Source organism: Aotus nancymaae, unplaced genomic scaffold, assembly GCF_030222135.1.
Source record: "Aotus nancymaae isolate 86718 unplaced genomic scaffold, 86718_ANA_hifiasm-v0.15.2.pri h1tg000006l, whole genome shotgun sequence".
NCBI lineage: Eukaryota > Metazoa > Chordata > Mammalia > Primates > Aotidae > Aotus > Aotus nancymaae.
The window spans coordinates 51,481,092-51,499,965 of record NW_026988417.1 but is presented as its reverse complement, the minus strand read 5'-3'; the positions used below and the strand labels follow the sequence as shown (position 1 = coordinate 51,499,965).

Sequence of the window (18,874 nt, the reverse complement as noted above, 5' to 3'; positions counted from 1 at the left end):
GTGGCGCAATCTCAGCTCACTGCAACCTCTGCCTCCCCAGTTCAAGCGATTCTCCTCCTGCCTCAGCCTCCCGACTAACTGGGATTATAGGCATGCGTCACCATGCCCTGCTCATTTTTGTACTTTTGGTAGAGACGGGGTTTCAAACAAACAAACAAAAAAAGAAGAAGAAGAAGTTCTTAGAAGCCAAAAATCAAATTTATGCAGAACATATAGCTGGGATCTTGTTTTTGATATGTATTACAGTCTTGCCAACTACATGAAAACACACTCAGATGTCCATATAAAAATTCAAATGTTCATAAGTCAAGTGTAGGTCTACTATCTTTTCATTTTGTAGGACAAGGCACCCCAATTCATCATATACACCCCAAAATATTGCCAGAGTTCTGAAGAAATGATGTCACGTTGGAGCATTCTAACAACTAGACTTAGTGTCTCATGGGCCTCGGAAATCGGAAACCATCGGGCACCAGTTTTGACAGGTGCTGTTTTTTTCCCTCACTTTTCAACTAGTTTGTTCATAGCGACTACATCCAGGGCCATAACAAGATTGTGTGGCACCCTAACCCCCATTCCACTTTTTAAATAGCTAACTGCTTACCAGTTGAAACATTTTTCAGAGGCCATACTAAAAAAAAAAAAAAAAAAAAAAAAAAAAAGTAGAACATCTAGTTTTTTTTTAACTCTTAACTATTTAATGGTTTTAGAAATGTGTTAGGGGTTATAGAAAATATGTGGGAAAGAAACTTCATAGTTAGTTAGACTGGTAGTTTCTGTTGTAGGGATACTTGCACTATAGGAGACATTTTGGCAGTCAGTGTCTTGAACGTATTTTTGTTTGTCTGCACTGGGGATGGCAGGTGCTACTGCTGGACATCTACTGGGTAGAAGCCATAGATGCTGCTAAGAATCCTACAATGCCCAGGACAGCCCCCACAACCTAGAATTACCCAGCCCCAAATGACAATAGTGCTAAGATTAAGAAATGCTGAGTTAGACTTCCAAAGCTTCTTCATTCTATAATCCACCATGTCTACATATCATCCGTTTCCATGACTTTCTATCCCTCAGCATGAGTCCTGGATAATTCAATTAACTTCAGATATTTCCTCAAATTAGTGAATTGGGGATAAGTGTTCTATTTCACATAACTTCTAAATTGCCATTACTATTGTGTCTGAAAAAATAAAATAGGCAAATACTAGCAGAAGAAAACATAGAGACCACTGCATATCCATATGCAAAATAATCAATTTGGACCCCTATCTCACCATATAAAAAAATTAACTCAAATGCATCATAGATCTAAAGAGATAAAACTATAAAACTCTTAGAAGAAAACAAAGGCATAAATCATGTCCTTAGGTTAGATAATGGTTTCTAAGATATGACATCAAAAATACAAACAACGCAAGAGAAAAATAAACAATGTCAAAATTTAAAACTTGTATGTTGCACATGATATCATCAAGAGAGTGAAAGTATGATACATGGAATTGGAGAATACATTTACAAATCATATATTGTATCTAACAAGGGACTTGTATATGGAATACAGAAAGAACTCGTAACACTCAATAATAAAACGACAAATAACCCAATTTTATGATGGGCAAAGGAATTGAATGGATGTTTCTCCAATGAAAATACACAAATGACCAATGAGCAAATGAAAAGATGCTTAACATCATTAACCATCAGGGAAATGCAAATCAAAATCACGATGAAACACCACTTCACACCTAGGGTGGTCATAATGAAAAAGACAAATAATTACAAGTGTTGGTGAGGACGTAGAGAAATTGGAACCTTCATATATTCTGGTGATAGAATAACCAATAACCTAGTAATCCTACTCCTAGATATATACCCAAGAGAAATGAAAACATATCCACACAAAAATGTATACGAGTGTTTATAACAGCATTATTTAGAATGGCCAAAAAGTGGAAACAACTCAAATGTCCATCAACTGATGAATGTATTAAACAAAATGTGGATATCCATACAGTGGAATATTATTTGGCAAAAGAAAGGAATGAAGTACTGGCTGATAGATACATGCTACATGTATGAACCTTGCATGTGCCCCACCAGTGTAGGGTTTCTTTTGGTGATGATGAAAATGGTCTAAAATTGCAGTAACGGCTGCAGAATTCTGTAAATATACTAAAAGTCATCAAATCATATAATTTAATTGGGTGACTTTTATGGCATGTAAATTATATCTCAATAAAGTTGTTACAAAATAGAAGACAGAATAAGTTGCAATATTAATGTCTGGTAAAAGAGATTTCACGGTAAAGAGTATAAGTGCTAAAAGGTACAAGCCAACAAAAAATATATAACAGTCCTGAAATATATGTATCTTACAACAGAGATTTTCAGTTACTGACAGTAAAAAATACATAAATAAAAATAAAATTCTTGCTTTAATTAATTAAAATTCCTTACATAGTAAAAAAAAAGTTAATAAAATTATTGCTTAATAAACTACAGATAGTTCCCATCTTAGGATGATTTAACTTATGTTATTTCAACTTTATGATGCTCTAAAACCATTTGGTTTTTCACTTTCAGTACAGTAGTCAATAAACTTCATGAGATAGTCAACACTTTATTATAAAATGGGTTTGTGTTAGATGATTTTGTCAAACTAACGTAAGTGTTCTGAGGACGTTTAAAGTAGGCTACACTAAGCTATAATATTCAGAAGGCTAGAGATAGTAAGTGCATTTTCAACTTAAGGATATTTTCAATTTACAGTGGGTTTAGCAGGACATAATCCCATCATAAGGCAGGGAGCATTCTATATTTAAGGCAAAAACTGAAAAGAAAAAGTAAACAACTCTACTCTCATGATAAGAGATATTTTAATTTTTCTTGGAAATTAACATATCAAGTAGACAGAGATAATTATACAGAGAATTCACAAACTTGATCTAAACGATATCAAGACTTGCACCTGTAGTCCCAGTTACTCAAGAGACTGAGTGGGGAGGATCCTATGAGCCCAGGAGTTTGAGGCTGCAGTGAGCTATGATCACATTTCAGCCTGGGCAACCAAGCAAGACCCTGTCTCAAAAAACAAAAAAAAAGATAAGAAGTGCCTACCCAACAAACAGAAAATATGTGTTTTACACAAAAATTTTTGGAATGATCACAAAAGTTTTAAACAAAAAAATAACAAATTTCAAAAAGCTAAATCCACACAGGCCACATTCTTAAATCAAAATTCAATAAATTAGAAATTCATAACAAAATCCTATCTACTTAAAAACTTTAAAACTTCCTTTTAAATAAATAACTGTTTTGTTAAAAATAGGGTGAACATACCTTCCAGTTCCCCCAGGACAGTCTCAGTTAACACTTATTGTCCTGACAAAACACATATACTGTCATGTACTGCAAAGTGATATTTTAGCCAACGAAGAACCATATATACAACAGTGGTGCCGTAAGATTATAATACTATATGTTTACGGTGCCTTTTCTATGTTTGGATATGTTTAGATACACAAATATCACGATACTTGCCTATAGTATTCTGTACAGTAACATGCTGTACAGATTTGTAACCTAGGAGCAATAGGCTATACCGTGTACCCTAGGTGTGTAGTAGGCTATAGCACCAAGGTTTGTGTACACTCTCTGATGTTCACATGTGATGAAATCTCCTAAAGCAAATTTCTCAGAACAACAAATTTCCTGTGGTTAAGTGATGCATAACTGTATTTTGCTTTTCAAAGTGTCTCGATTTGGATGATAAGTTACATGGTGACCCCAATAAGGAATAATCCAGAACTGAAGTTGGACTCTACTTAGAAAGTAATGCCAAAAACGAATGACCAAAAAATCGGTGGGGGTACAGTCCAAGAGGTTCTCAGAGGAAATTGTGCAGCCTTTAATGCATAAATCAGAAAATAAGGAAGATTAAAAATAAATTGAACATATACTCAAGAATGCGAACAAATGAAAAAGAAGGAAGAAGGAAGGAAGGAATGAAAACAGAAGTTAATGAAATAAAAAACAAATCAAACAGCAGATCTTACCAACAAAATTAAAAGTTGATTCTTAGGGGGGGAGAAGAAAACCACGGCCAGGTGCGGTGGCTCACGCCTGTAATCCCAACAGTTTGGGAGGTTGAGGCAGGAGGATTGCTTGAGCCCAGGAGTTTGAGACTAGTTTGGGCAACATACTGAGACCCTGTCTCTACCAATATTTTTGTTTTAAAAATAGCCAAGTGTGGTGACATACACCTGCAGTCTCAGCTGCTGGGGAGGTTGAGGTGGGAGGATCACTTGACCCCAAAGTTTAAGGCTGCAGGAGCCATAATCATGCCACTGCATTCGTCCTGGCAACAGCAAGACCAAAAAAAAGAAAAAGAAAAGAAAAAAGAAAAGAAAGAGGGAAAGAGGAAGGAAGGGAGGGAGGGAGGGAGAAGGAGAAGTGTGGGGGAAGGAAAGGAAGGAAAAGGAGGAGGAGGGAAGGGAGGGAGAGAGGAAAAGAAAGAGAGAAAGCAAAGAAAGAGAAAGAAGAAAGAAGAAAGTAAGAGAAAGAAAGGAAGGAAGGAAGGAAGGGAAAGAAAGAAAGAGGGAGGAAAAAAGATGGATTTCTGATCTATCAGTCACGAGATAAAAGAAATAAACACTTCACAAGAAAAAGATAACTAAGGTATGGATGACCTTTTAAACATGTAGATAAAATAGAAGATTTTCCAGAAAAAAAATTAATTACCAAGCTGACTTAAGGAGGGGGAGAAAATCTAATTTGTAGAAGAAATTCAAAAGGTGGTCAGATAGTTTCCTCTAAAAAAGACACTTATCCAGGCGATTTTCTGAGTCAGTCCCCTGTAATGCAAAAAATTCCAGAACATGGGAAGAAAGAGGTTTTACCATCTATTCTTGGAAGCTACGATACTATGACATCAAAGCCAGACCATGCTGCTTGTACACAACAGGAAACTATAGGTCAGTCCCACTTCTGAACATAGATTTTTAAAATCTCAATAAAGTACTAGAAAATCAAAAGCAGTAGTGCATTAAAAATAGTATTATAGTTCAGGAAATGAATAGTGGTGATAGGTGTACAACATTGTGAATATACTCAATGCCACTGAATAGTACACTTAAAAAATCGTTAAAATGGTAAGTTTTATGTATATTTTACCAAAACAAAAAATTTAACATTTTTGAAGGAGAAAATTTTCCGCTAATCTCGTTGATACATATCTTTTGAGCAAAGGTTCTGACAGTTTTTTGCTAGACTGTCTTTTCCAGGATATTGGTATAGCAAACAGCTTTAGGACAAAGAGATAATGTCATCCCCAAGCAGGGAGAAGATTTGTTTGCTGTCTTTTCCCAGGGTAAAGTTGGGGCAGGTTTGCCTGCAACCCTTTGTAGAAAGAAGGCTGAGTTTTCCTAAGTACCAGTTCTTTAGCCTGTGATGTAAACCCACTGTATGGGCAGCATCCATCTAGGTTGACTTTCATTGTCCGTGTGGGATTTGGGGACATGAGGAACTGGTGCAAAACTCATGCTACCTGCTGTGCAGTAGCAAAGAACTTTGTCTCTGATTCAGTAATCTCTTGTCTTCTGCTAGCATTCAGGAACCTGTGGCAGGCTACCTTGATAGTTTGCAAGCAGGGTAGAATCTCAGTTCTTTACTATTTGGGCAACAAGGATAGGCTGCTGGCAGAGCACTTGCTGCTGAGAAGAGAAAGGATAAGGTCAGGGGATGTGAGAAGATTGTGCAAGATCTGGTAGTGAGTGCTATCGCCCAAGTGTTGGGTGAGGGGGAGGAAATAGGAGTCCCCAATTGTCCTACCTGTTAATGAATATTTAGAGGCTGCGCAATAGAGCAAGACCCTGTCTCTCTCTCTCTCTCTCTCTCTCTTTCTCTTTCTCTGTCTCTTTTTAAAGACAGAATCTCACTCTGTTGCCCAGGCTGGAGTGCAATGGCACGATCTCAGCTCACTGCAACCTCCACCTCCTGGGTTCAAGCAATTTTTGTGCCTCAGCCTCCTGAGCCGCTGGGACCACAGGTGCATGCTGCCTGGCTAATTTTTGTATTTTTAGTAGGGATAGGGTTTCACCATTTTGGTGAGTCACTGCACCTGGCCTGCTGGTCGCTAACTCTTGACCTCTGCCCACCATGGCCTCCCAAAGTGCTGGGATTATAGGCATGAGCCACCGTGCTCAGCCAAGACTCTGTCTCTTAAAAAATAAAATAAAATAAGCCTGTCTCAGTGCCCCTGGAGGGCTACTTGCCTAGTGAAGTTTCTTGAGATAACGTAGGCAGATTCATGATGCCTCTGACACTCAGGAAACAGTATCGAGCCCCTCATCTCTGGGTCCCCAACACCAAAAAGGAAGCTCAGCTCCCTACTGGACTTTTTTGGAGACAGTGTGTCTCACTTGGACATTCTATTTGGTCCTTTATATCAGCTAACCCACAAATCAGCATTTTTTGAGCAGAGCCCAAACCAATAGCAATGAATGTTCTCTTTGTCCCCTAGATCCTACATTGCAGTCTGGCGACAAATCATATGGTCTGCCTGAGGCAAGAAACTGCAGTGGCTGGCAATCTGACCTGCTGCCCTAGCTGTCATCCCTGTCCACGTGCTATGAAAACAAACTCATGTGGGTGTGGCTGCTCTTGAACCATTTTGCTGTACCTATTGCTGTCAATGGCAGCCCCCAAACATGGACTCCACCTTGTCCACGCACAGACACAGGAACTGGCACAGCTTTTTTGCAATCTGATGGATACAAATTCATATGCATCTCCTCTCTGCTGTGCAGCCTTGGGTCATGCCATGTGTGACTATCAAGGCTGCAACTACTCAGAGACATAGTCAATGTGTCTTTTTTTTTTTTTTGAGACGGAGTTTTGCTCTTGTCACCCAGGCTGGAGTGTAATGGCGTGATCTTGGCTCACTGCAACCTCTGCCTCCTAGTTCAAGCGATTCTCCTGCCTCAGACTCTTGAGTAGCTGGGACTACAGGCATGCACCACCATGCCTGGCTAATTTTTATATTTTAGGTAGAGATGGGGTTTCACCATGTTGGTCTGGCTGGTCTTGAACCCCTGACCTCAGGTGATCCAACCACCTTGGCCTCCCAAAGTGCTGAGATTATAGGCGTGAGTCACCGTACCCAGCCAGTCCATGTGTCTTAACCAACCCATGAGCCACAAAATCCAAACCGGAGTGACTTGTGACTTTTGGGTTATATGTTTGTACATGGGGGGAGACAGAGCCATGAACTTTCTCTCCACTGCGGATGAGTGCTGCTTTCTGGCTTATCTATTGTCCACTTGTCAATGGCATCTGAGATTCTCAGGTCAGTATAAACTGTATGCATCATGAAGGGTAACAGATTGGCTTTAGACTACAACCTGGATGAATAAAATACAATCCTCTGCTCTCGCCATGGTAGGTGTTCACAGTTGGCTATGTCTGGGCTCCTGGAAGGCACGAATGAGCCAATACTGCTAGCTGGCCTCTTCTTGCTACTTGGAATCCTGTTGATATTCACCTTAATTAAATGTTGTGTGAGACAAATTGAACAGGTTTGGTCCTAGCCTGTTGACTGGATTAAGCAGGTGTTGAAATCTTATTCTTGATGCTGGAGGTGTAGCCTGGTGGGAGGTGACTGGATCATGAGGGCAAAGTTCCAAGAAATGGTTTAGCACTGTTTACCCCTTGGTTCTGTATAGTGAGTGAGTTCTCATGAGAGCTGGCTGTTTAAAAGTGTGTAGCACCTCTCTGGTCTCTCAATCCGGCTCCTGCCATGGAAGAGGCCTCTGCTTTCCCTTCCACCATGAGTAAAAGCTCCCTCAAGCCTCCCCAGAAGCGGATGCCAGTGCCATGCTTCCTGTATGGCCAGCAGGAACTGTGACCAATCAAACCTCTTTATGGATTACCCGTCTCAGGTTTTTCTTTATAGCAGTTTGAGAATAGACTAATACAATGGTGGTACAATTTACTTAGCTGTTTAGTGTGACTTTGGCTTATTTAAGTGGAGATATTGAATACGTAGTGATATGGTTTGGCTGTGTCCCCACCCAAATCTCGTCTCAAATTGTAATCCCCATGTATGGAGGAGGGACCTGGTGGGAGGTGATTGGATCATGGGGGCAGATTTCCCCCATGTTGTTACAATAGTGAGTTCTCACAAGCTGATGGTTTAACAGTGTGTGGTACTGCCCCCCTCATGCTCTCTTTCTCGCTACTGTCACCATGTGAGATGTGCCTTGCTTCTCCTTTGCCTTCCACCATAATTCTAAGTTTCCTGAGGCCTCCCCAGCCATGTGGAACTGTGAGTCAATTAAACCTGCTTTCTTTATAAACTGCCTAGTCTCAGGTAGTTAGTATCCTTATAGCAATGTGAGAAAGAACTAAAGCAGATACTTAGATATATGTGTCTAGAATTCAGAAAAAAAAGGCAGAAGCAAAAGAGATAAATTCTAAAGTTAAAAAGAGAGTAAGTAGAGATGAACTAAGACCCTAGGATACATCTACATTTAAAAGTTGAGAAGATATTTCACAACCATGTGAATAAAACTAACACTACTGTACATTTAAAAATGGGTAAGATGATAATTTGCATGGTATGTTTACCACAAAAAAAAAAACTCAAGTGAAAAAAAAAAGTCAGGAAATGTTGGCGAATACGATAAAAGAAACTGAAAAACCAGTAAGTAGAAAAACCAGGATATTTGGTATGTTTTCTTTTTGTTTTTTTTTTGAAACAGTCTTGCTCCGTCTTGCTGACGCTGGAGTGCAGTAGTGCCATCTCAGCTCACTGCAGCCTCTGTCTCCTAAGTTCAAGCAATTCTCCTGTCTCAGTCCCTCGAGTAGCTGGGCCTACAGGCGTGCACCACCACACCTGGCTAATTTTGTATTTTTAGTAGAGAAGGGGTTTCACCATGTCAGCCAGGCTAGTCTCAAACTCCTGACCTCAAATGATCCACCTTCCTCAGCCTCTCAAAGTGCTGAGATTACAGGTGTGAGCCACCACAGTCAGCTTTTTTTTTTTTTTGGAGACAGGGTTTTGCTCTCGTTGCCCAGGCTGGAGTGCAATGGCATGATCTTGACTCACTGCAACCTCTGCCACCCAGGTTTAAGTGATTCTCCTGCCTCAGCCTCCCAAGTGGCTAGGATTACAGGTGCCTGCCACCACGTGAGGCTAATTTTTGTATTCTTATAAACTTATTTGGTTTCACTATGTTGGCCAGGCTGGTCTCGAACTCCTAACCTCAGGTGATCTGCCCACCTTGGCCTCCCAAAGTGTTGGGATTACAGGCCTGAGCCACCACACCTGGCTGCAGAAAATGTGTTTTAAAAAATAGAAAAATCAATGTGTCAAATGCTGCTGAGAAATGGAGTAAATAGAAGACTGATCATGATTCATCAGATTTGACAACATGGGGTTGGTGTCTTGGTAAGAACCGTTTCACTGGAGTTAACGGGAGTTTAAGCAGGATTGGAGTAGTTCAAGAAAGAAAGGTGGGTGTTAAGGGGGAGATGACATGAATTAGATAACTTTTTCTGGGAATTTTTGCTATAAAGGGTACAAAAATGGAATGGCAGGGCCTGCAAAGGTTTTAAAATGGGAGATTAAAAATAGGAGGTATATATGCAAGTGGGAACAAGTCAATAGAGCAAAAATGACTCAGGAATGTGGGGTCTTTTTTAATCTAATTTGAGACAGGGTCTCTCACTCTGTGTTCAGGCTAGAGTGCAGTGGCACAATCACAGCTCACTGCAGCCTCAACTTCCTGGGCTCAAGTGGTCTTCCCACGTCAGCCTCCCAAATAGCTGGGACTAAAGGTGCACGCCACCATGTCCAGCTAATTTTTTTAAAGTTTTCTGGATGAGGTCTCCCTATGTTGCCTAGGCTGGTCTCGAACTGCTGGGTTCAAGTGTTCCTCCTGCCTCAGCCTTCCAAAGTGCTGGGATTATGGGCTGAGCCACCATATCTGGCAGAAGTCTTTTTAGTAGAAGGGATGGCTACTGATCACAACTAGACAAAATGGCTAAAGGGTAGAGATGGTTCATATCCTAATAGGAAGGAAGAAAATTAGTTGGATAGAGAACATGTTGATAGATTTGGAGAGTGAGAAAGTTTTATTGTTTTCATTTTCTCATAGAAAAAAGGAAACAAAGTGAGAGGATAGAATAAAGAGGAGAATACTTGCTGGGGGAGGTTAAGTGTGAATTGACTAGGGCAGTGTATAAGGACTGCCACACAGTGCTGTGGGCCTTTGATTTTCAGGGCCATAAATTTAAAGTAAAAAGAGTCAGTAGGTATAGATGCAAGCAGCTGGAGTAACTGGAGATAAACAGGAGTTTTCAGATCAGAAGGACAATAATTTAGGGGATGTGCAAGGACAATGATGCCTATGCTAAAGAAGAAAGTGAGGGTGATTAAATTATAGATAAGGGATAGATGATAGAATCAATTGTCTAAAGAACCGAGTGGAGTCAAAGAATTGTTGGTAGAGGCATAGTCAATACAGTAACCTAGAAAGAGGGGTGAGTAGGATGCTAGAAATTGAGACTTTGGAATTGATGACAAGATGTAAGGCAGTGTTTTTCAAAACTACAAGTTAAGTCCCATTAGTGTGTCATGAAACCACTTTGGTGGATCGGTTTCTTAAATTAACATTATTAACCCTGCTGAACATTAGTCTTCTAGAGGACCTTAAAAACAAACAAAACTACCATCCTGTCATTGTCAGCCACAATGGAAGGAATTGAAGGACGTTGTTAACTAAGTGAAATAAGTGAGGAACAGAAAATTAAACACTGCATGTTCTCACTCATGTATAAGCTAAAAAAAGATCTCACAGAAGTGAAAGGTAGAATAGAGGATACTAGAGGCTGGGAAGGATGGGGATGGGGGAAGGGAGCGACAGGGAGTGATTTGCTAAAGGATACAAAATGATAGCTAGATAGGAGGAAGAAGTTTCTAGTGTTCTCTACCACTGCAGGATGACTCTAGTTAATATATAGCTTCAAACGTCTAAGAGGAGGATTCTGAATGTTCTCAACACAAAATGATAAATGAGATGATGGATATGTAATTACAATGATCAGATCACTATACATTGTATGTATTGAAACATCACTACGTACCTCATAAATATGTACATTCTATGTCAGTTTTTTTAAAGTCTAAAAAATTTTAAAAAGACCACACTTCAACTGCAGAATTTCTGATGTATTTGGTCTAGTGTAGAGGTTCAGACATCAGTTTTTCATTAAAATTCTCCAGATAACTACAATGTGCAGGTATGGTCCATAACCATTGGCCCAAGAAGATACTGACATAAAAAGGCTGATGATAGAATTAATGGTAGATAGTAAACCACTTGCTAAAATCTTCTAAGGACTGGGGAAAGAAGAACGAGACCACTTGTATGATGAATTACAGTAAGGTAGGGTAACAGGTGCCATAGTTTAAATAGGAGGTAATGTGTTCAACAAAGAGCATTTCCAAGTGAGAAGAGCGTATATTCACACATACACACGTTTAACCATTTTGTGGATAGAAAACAGAAATAAACTTTGACTTTATTTGTTACTATTTTGAACTAACTGGAAATAAAAGTCAGTTAAGAAAGGTGCCTGGCACCTATGTTCAGGGATTTACCCATATCCCACCATGATAAAGTTTAATTTGAATAAATTTTATTTAATTTTAGACTTAAGAATATCGGTAATATAAAATTATAAAAACCTTATTTGTAAGAAAGAGAAAATAAATTGACTAGAAAGTTCATTGGCAAATCTAGGTCAAGCTCCATAATTTAAAATTATTTGAAACAAAATTAAAAATATCTATAAAAGGTCAGAACATTCAGTATTTTAAGATAAAATTGTTTTTCAAAAAAAACCATGGTTATAAAAACAACAATTTGGCAGGTTATACATTTTTAAATTATAGAAAACATTAAAATTAAATATCTAACAAAATGTCTTGCTGTTGCTTTGGGGGAAAAGGTGGAGACAAATATTTATTTACATATATTTATTAAAAGATTTCCATATGGTATTGCAAACAGTCCTATGTCTCATATATTTCGCTATAATACATGAATTCACACAAGGGAGTTGGGATACATAAAATTACAAAGGTGGTAGAAAAGCAAACCAGCCCACATCCAAATACACACTAAAAAGGGCATAATTCAGATAAGGCATATTAGTTTTAGAAAAAGAGCACTGCCCACCCCCAGGTGTACACACACACACACACACACACACACACACACACACCCTCTTTCTCTCTCTCTGCTTTATTAAACCACAAGAGGGAACAAAATATATCATAAGTAACTAACTGATCTTTCACTTTCTTATGTTAGTTTTTACGTTTTCAATCACAACAAAATATGTTAAGAGGATTTTTTTCAAATGTCTATGGTTCAAACACGATTAATTTTTGTAGCTGACATTCCATTTTGTACTTCTGTTGTTTCATTAATATAGGTATACACCTAAATTCTTTAAAATTACAACTGTGAAAATTAATTGTAAAAAGCTGTTTTCCATGTATATGCCACAGTTCAGTGTTAAAATGCCATTCTGGAAAACTGGTAAATTACAACACACAGGTTTAGAAGAAAAAAAGTAGTATCACTGAATATATATTGTAATTTAACAAAATGTTTTACTGTATTTACCCCATGTACTTTTTTTTGAGATGCGAGTCTCACTCCGTCACCCAGGCTGGAATGCAATGGTGCGATCTTGGCTCACCATAACCTCCGCCTCCTGGGTTCAAGTGATTCTCCTGCCTCAGCCTCCTGAGTAGCTGGGATTACAGGTGCCTGCCACCATGCTTGGCTAATTTTTGTATTTTTAGTAGAGACAGGGTTTCACCATGTTGGCCAGGCTGGTCTCGAACTCCTGACCTCAGGTGATCCGCCCGCCTTGGCCTCCCAAACTGCTGGGATTACAGGCGTGAGCTAGCACGCCTGGCCTACCCCATATACTTTTATACTTTGAAATTTTAGATTAATAAACTGAGGAATTTTATTTACTAGAAAAATGTCCTAAATTTCTGTTTTATTGCTTTATACAAAACTCTGCATAAAGCTTTTAGTTTGATTTTGATAGAACCTGTGTTATGTAAACAGCCCATATGATGATAGTTAAAACAATATTTTACATAGTATATAAAGGTATCTTTCTCATCATAGTTCTTCTATAGTTGGCAATAACACATTATATATGGTAATCATTATTTTACCAAGAATTCTGCTATTATAAGAAGACTAGACCTGAATACATTCCCCTTGATGACAGTAAATCTATGAATAATTTTAAGAAGGAAAAGTTAAGCATGACAGCACAGCACTGAAGTTGACAATTCTTTGTGAATACATTAAGATATGGGTTAAACATAGGCATGAAAACTAAAAACAAGTACTGTAAGAATATTTACATAAATATGTCATGGCTTATTAAGAAACAAATTATTAAAGCATGTGAATAATACATTATATCAATTCACAGCATAAACATACTTTGAGTAATTTCATTCAGGAATAATAAAAATATAGATATAACATGAGTTAGGCACTATTAATACATATTCTTGTTCTGTCATATATATGAAAATATACATATATAGTTCTTTTAAATCAAACTTTTTAACATAAATATTCACTGATTTAAATACAAGTTGACAGAGGTAGAATTTGTGTCCATGTTCATGATTTTCAGCAACAAGTACTTCAAATATTTCACTACTGTTCTGTTCTTTTGAAAATCCACATAAGAACTCATTGAAAGCCATTATTCTGAAAGGGGAAAAATTAAAAAGTGGGTTAAGAGAAAAATGATAAAGTTATTCAACATATTCATAAAAAACTGAAATTTAATAATGTTTTAAATGAAATTATGGACTCTAATAAAACTCTGTGCCCCAAATCCAGTTATATTTAAGAAGTACTGTTCTACTTCTTAAAGTTCAAATACTGTTTTATTCATTGTACTTTATTTTATTCATTGACTTATTTATTTAGAGACCGGGTCTTGCTGTGTTGCCCAGGCTGGAGTGCAGTGGTGTGATCATAGTTCACTGCAGTCTTGATCTCCTGTGTTCAAGTGATCCTTCTGCTTCCACCTCCAGAGTATCAGGGGCTACAGGTGCACATCACCATGCCCAGCTCAGTTTTTTGGTATTTAGTAGAGATGAAGTCTTACTATGTTGTTCAGGATAGTCTCAGACTCCTAAGCTCAAGTGATCCTTGCACTGTGGCCTCCCAAAATGCTGGGATTACAGGTGTGAGCTACCCTGCCTGGTTTGTACTTTTGTTTAAAAAAGTGATTTTTGTTTCCTTATTAATATATCTCTGTATTTTATGTTTCCTCAGTGAGTCTGTGTGATATTGCATTATAATAAGAAACACAGGCCGAGTGCAGTGGCTCATGCCTGTAATTCCAGCACTTTGGGAGGCTGAGGCAGGATCACTTGAACCCAGGACTTCAGGACCAGTCTGGAAAACACAATTAGACCCATATCTGTAAAAAAATACAAACATTAGCTGGGTGTGGTGCACACACCTGTAGTCCCAGCTACTCAGTATGCCAAGGTGGGAGACTGCTTGAGCCTAGGAGTTCAAGGCTGCAGTGAGCTCTGATGGTGCACTGCACCACTCCAGTCTGGGCAACAGAGCGACACCTTGTCTCTTAAAAAAAAACAACAACGGCCGAGGCGGGTGGGTCACGAGGTCAAGAGATTGAGACCATCCTGGTCAATACGGTGAAACCCCGTCTCCACTAATACAAAAAAAATTAGATGGGCATGGTGGCGCGTGCCTGTTGTCCCAGCTACTCAGGAGGCTGAGGCAGGAGAATTGCCTGAACCCAGGAGGCGGAGGTTGCGGTGAGCCGAGATCGCGCCATTGCACTCCAGCCTGGGTAACAAGAGTGAAACTCTGTCTCAAAAAAAAAAAAAAACAACAACAACAACAAAACAGAAATATGTTCCATAATGATATTTTGGTTAATGACAGACTGCATAAAAGATTGTGGTCCCATAAGATTATAATAGAAATGAAAATTTCTGTTTAACTATAAAACAGCCTCAGGCAGGTCCTTCAGGAAGTATTCCAGAAGAAGGCACTGTTATCACAGGAGATGACAGCTCCGTAAGGTTACTGCCCCTGAATATCTTTCAGTGGGACACAATGTAGAGACAGGAGACAGTGATATTGATGATCCTGACTCTATGTAGGCTTAGGATAATGTGTGTGTTTGCATCATTGCTTTTAGCAAATAACTTTAAACAGTAAAACAAAAACTTTTTTTATAAATAGAAAAAAGCTTATAGAATAAGAATATAAAGAAAAAACATTTCTGTACAGCTATGAAATGTGTTTGTGTTTTAAGCTAAGCGTAACTATGAAAGGGTCAAAAAGTTTAAAAAAAAGTTTATAAAGGAAAAAAGTTATAGTAAGCTAAGGTTAATTTATTGTTAAAAAAATTTAAAAAATAAATTTAGTATAGCTAAGTGTACAGCATTTATAAAGTCTATAGCAGTGAACAGTAATGTCCTAGGCCGTCACATTCACTCACCACTTACTCACTGACTCACCCAGAGCAACTTCCAGTCCTGCAAGCTCCATTTGTGGTAAGTCCCCTATATAGGAGTATCATTTGTTATCTTTTAAACTGTGTTTTTACTGTACATTTTCTGTGTTTAGATGCACAAATACCATTATGTTACAACAGCCTACAGTATTCAGTACAGTAACACACTGTACAGATTTATAGCCTAGGAGCAAGAGGCTATACCATATAGCCTGGGTATGCAGTAGACTATATATCTTTGTTTGTATAAGTACATATATTCTATGACATTTGCACAATGATATCACCTAAACGAATTTCTCAGAACATATCCCATGTTGTTAAGCAATGCATGACTGTATATATTGAGTTTCTGCCCCTGTTTCATGGCATACAGCTCCTTGTAATCTCCAGAGTGCTAAGTGTGTCTTTTGCAAGTTAATGAGATAACTGGTGGCTAGGGACCCCTAGATATATTCAGGATGGGGGCTGGTCACCAGAAAGACCAATGCCTGACTAGAGAATTGGGCTGTTCAATTCTCACACCTCAACTGCCAGGGAAGGGAGAGGGGCTGAAGGTTGTGTTGATCACCAATGACTAATAATTTGATTGATCATGCTTACTTGGTGATACCTGCATAAAACCTCCAAAAACTGGGTTCGGGAACCTTCCAGATAGCTTAACACTTGGTGATGCTTGGAGGGTGGTGTGCCTTAAGAGGGCACAGAAGCTTTGAGCTGCTTCCCTGACAATTTGCCCTACATATCCATTCCATTTGCCTGTTAATCTGTATCTTTTGTAATAGCCTTTTCAATAATCAGGTAAATGTAAAATGTTTCCCTGAGTTCTGTGAGCTGCTCTAGCAAATTAACAGAATGTGATGAGGGGGTTGTGGAAACCTCTTCAGTCAGAAGCACAAATCACAACCTGGGGCTTGCGATTAGCATCAAGGGGGAGGGATCTGTGTGACTGAACTCTTAATCTGTGGGATCTGACGCTATCTCCAGGCAGATAATGTCAGAATTGAGTTAAATGTTGAAATTGAGATCAATTGGTGTCTGCTGGAGAATCTGGTGTCTGAAGTGGTGCTGAGTGGTATATGAGAATCGGAAACACACTTCTGGTTTTTCCTGTCTCAAATAGCATGTATTAGATATAATAGTCAAAAAAGAAAGAATAAAAGTTGCATTGTATATTTTAACTATCAGAGAAACACTAATCTGAGATGCCATTTTATAGTTGAGCAATTCTTTTTTTTTCCTTGAGCAATTCATTTCTGAGTGCTTAGGGAAATCCCTTAAAATTAGTTTTGGTGACAATATTCAGAATACATGAGTGGAAATGGATTATTAAATAACAATCTCATTAATATACTTCAAAAATTAATTGTAAATTATTACAAAGTTATAAATTATGAGTTTGTTAATGGTTATAAAACTTTTCTACTCTGCATGGACTAGAATCATTGTATTTTTCAAAAATGGAAAATAACAAGTGTTGGTGAGGATATGAAGAATGGGAACCCTCATGCATTGCTGGTGAAAATGTAAAATGGTACAGCATGTGGAAAACAGTTTGGCAGTTCCTCAAAAAGTCTGACAGAATTGCCATATGACCTAGCAGTTCTAGTCTTAGGTATATACCAAAAGATTTGAAAATAAGGACTAAAACAGATACTTGCACAAGAATGCTTACAGCAGCATTATTCACAATAACCATATGGTAGAAACAACCCAGGTGTCTTGATGAAAGGATTTTAAAAAATGTGGCATATCCTACAATATGGATGAACCTGGAAAATATTACTCTAAGTGCAATAAGCCAGACACAAAAGAACAAATGATTTCACTTATATGAAAATCGAAAATAGGCAAATTCATAGAGATCAGAAAAGTAGATTTGAAGTTACTAGGAGCTGGGAAGGTGAGGCCTGGAGATTAGAGAGTTATTGTTTAATGGGTACAGAATTTCTGTTTGGGGAGATAAAAAAAATCTTAGAATTAGATAGTGGTGATGGTGTGGTGGCGTGCCTGTAGTCCCAGTTTCAGGAGGCTGAGGCGGGAGGATTGCTTGAGCCCAGGGGTTTGAGGTTTCAGTGAGCTATGATCATGCCACATCCTTACAGCGTGGGTGACAGAGTGAGACCCTGGCTCTAAAAAAAATAAAATGCAATAAAAAACAAAAGCAGTATCTAATTCATCACAGCTTCAGGGATTGCTGGAATCTACGTTCTATATCAGCAGTTTTTAAAGTGTGGTCTGGGGGTCCCTGGGAGCCCCCAATACTCTTTCAGGGACTCTACAAGGTCAAGCCTAATTTAATAAAACCAAGGAATTTTTTGCCTTTCACTCTTATTTTCTCACAGGTCTAGAGTTGAATTTTTCCAGAGCTACATGATGTGAAGAGACAGGAAGTAAATATTTTAGATTTGTGGGCCACAAGGTCTATTGCAACTACTTAACTCTGCCACTGCAGAAAAGCAGTCTTAGACAATCTGTTAACAAATGGGTGTGGCTGTGTGCCAATAAAGCTTAATTTACACAGATAGGCAGTGGTATGGATTTGGCTTGCGGATCCTAGTTTACCAACCAACCCCTGATCTAAACTGCAGCTGTAAATCAAATACGAAAAAATGTCTGTCACTCTTCCAAGGCTTTATAACAGGAAGGTGAACCACCACTTGATCACATTAAAATAACACAGCAACTCAAGGACACAGTGACTACAGTGAACACTGAGAAGTGGTCCTAAGTGAAAGAGAAAAATAAATGCCTTAATCAAACACAAAAGCAAAAGCAGAGCAATCAGGAATCATTTAAACCTAGGCCCTACAAACATGAGGGCATCAGTATGTTAAAGAATAGCACATAACTAATGTTCACAATGAGGATTCTGAGTCAGAGGAAATGTTTAATTATCTTCCATATATTTCTATTAAAAGAAGCAAAGAAATGCATCAATTTAAACAAGACTGGCATAACTATTTCTGTCAATGAGTATGCATTTTTCACAGTTACTACCTGTCAAAGCCTGAGTCTGACTCATGTTTCTTTCCCATTCATTCCCAACTCCAGTGAATTAGCACAACCCTTTGACCTTTCCTCAGTCAAATGCATCCTAGCTCTTTACAACTACTTTGGAAAACAGTTTTGCCATATCTACTAGAGCTTGAACATACGTATATCCAGTGATCCATCCATTTGACTTCTTTCTCCCTCATTATTCCCCTACAACCTGTCCTTCCTGCCAGGTTGGGACTACTGTGCCATGTGCACTCCTGTT

At 38.5% G+C, this 18,874-nt stretch overlaps 1 protein-coding gene across 2 annotated transcripts in view; it reads right to left on the bottom strand.

Annotated features, from left to right (window-relative positions):
• Positions 1-12,069: 12,069 nt before the first annotated feature.
• Positions 12,070-18,874, bottom strand: part of CEP135 (centrosomal protein 135) — an 83,033-nt gene continuing 76,228 nt past the window's right edge. For both annotated transcript variants that reach the window (XM_012441173.3, XM_012441174.3), the window contains exon 26: positions 12,070-13,817. The gene's annotated coding sequence lies outside the window, so the exon portion shown is untranslated. The remainder of the gene's footprint in view (positions 13,818-18,874) is intronic.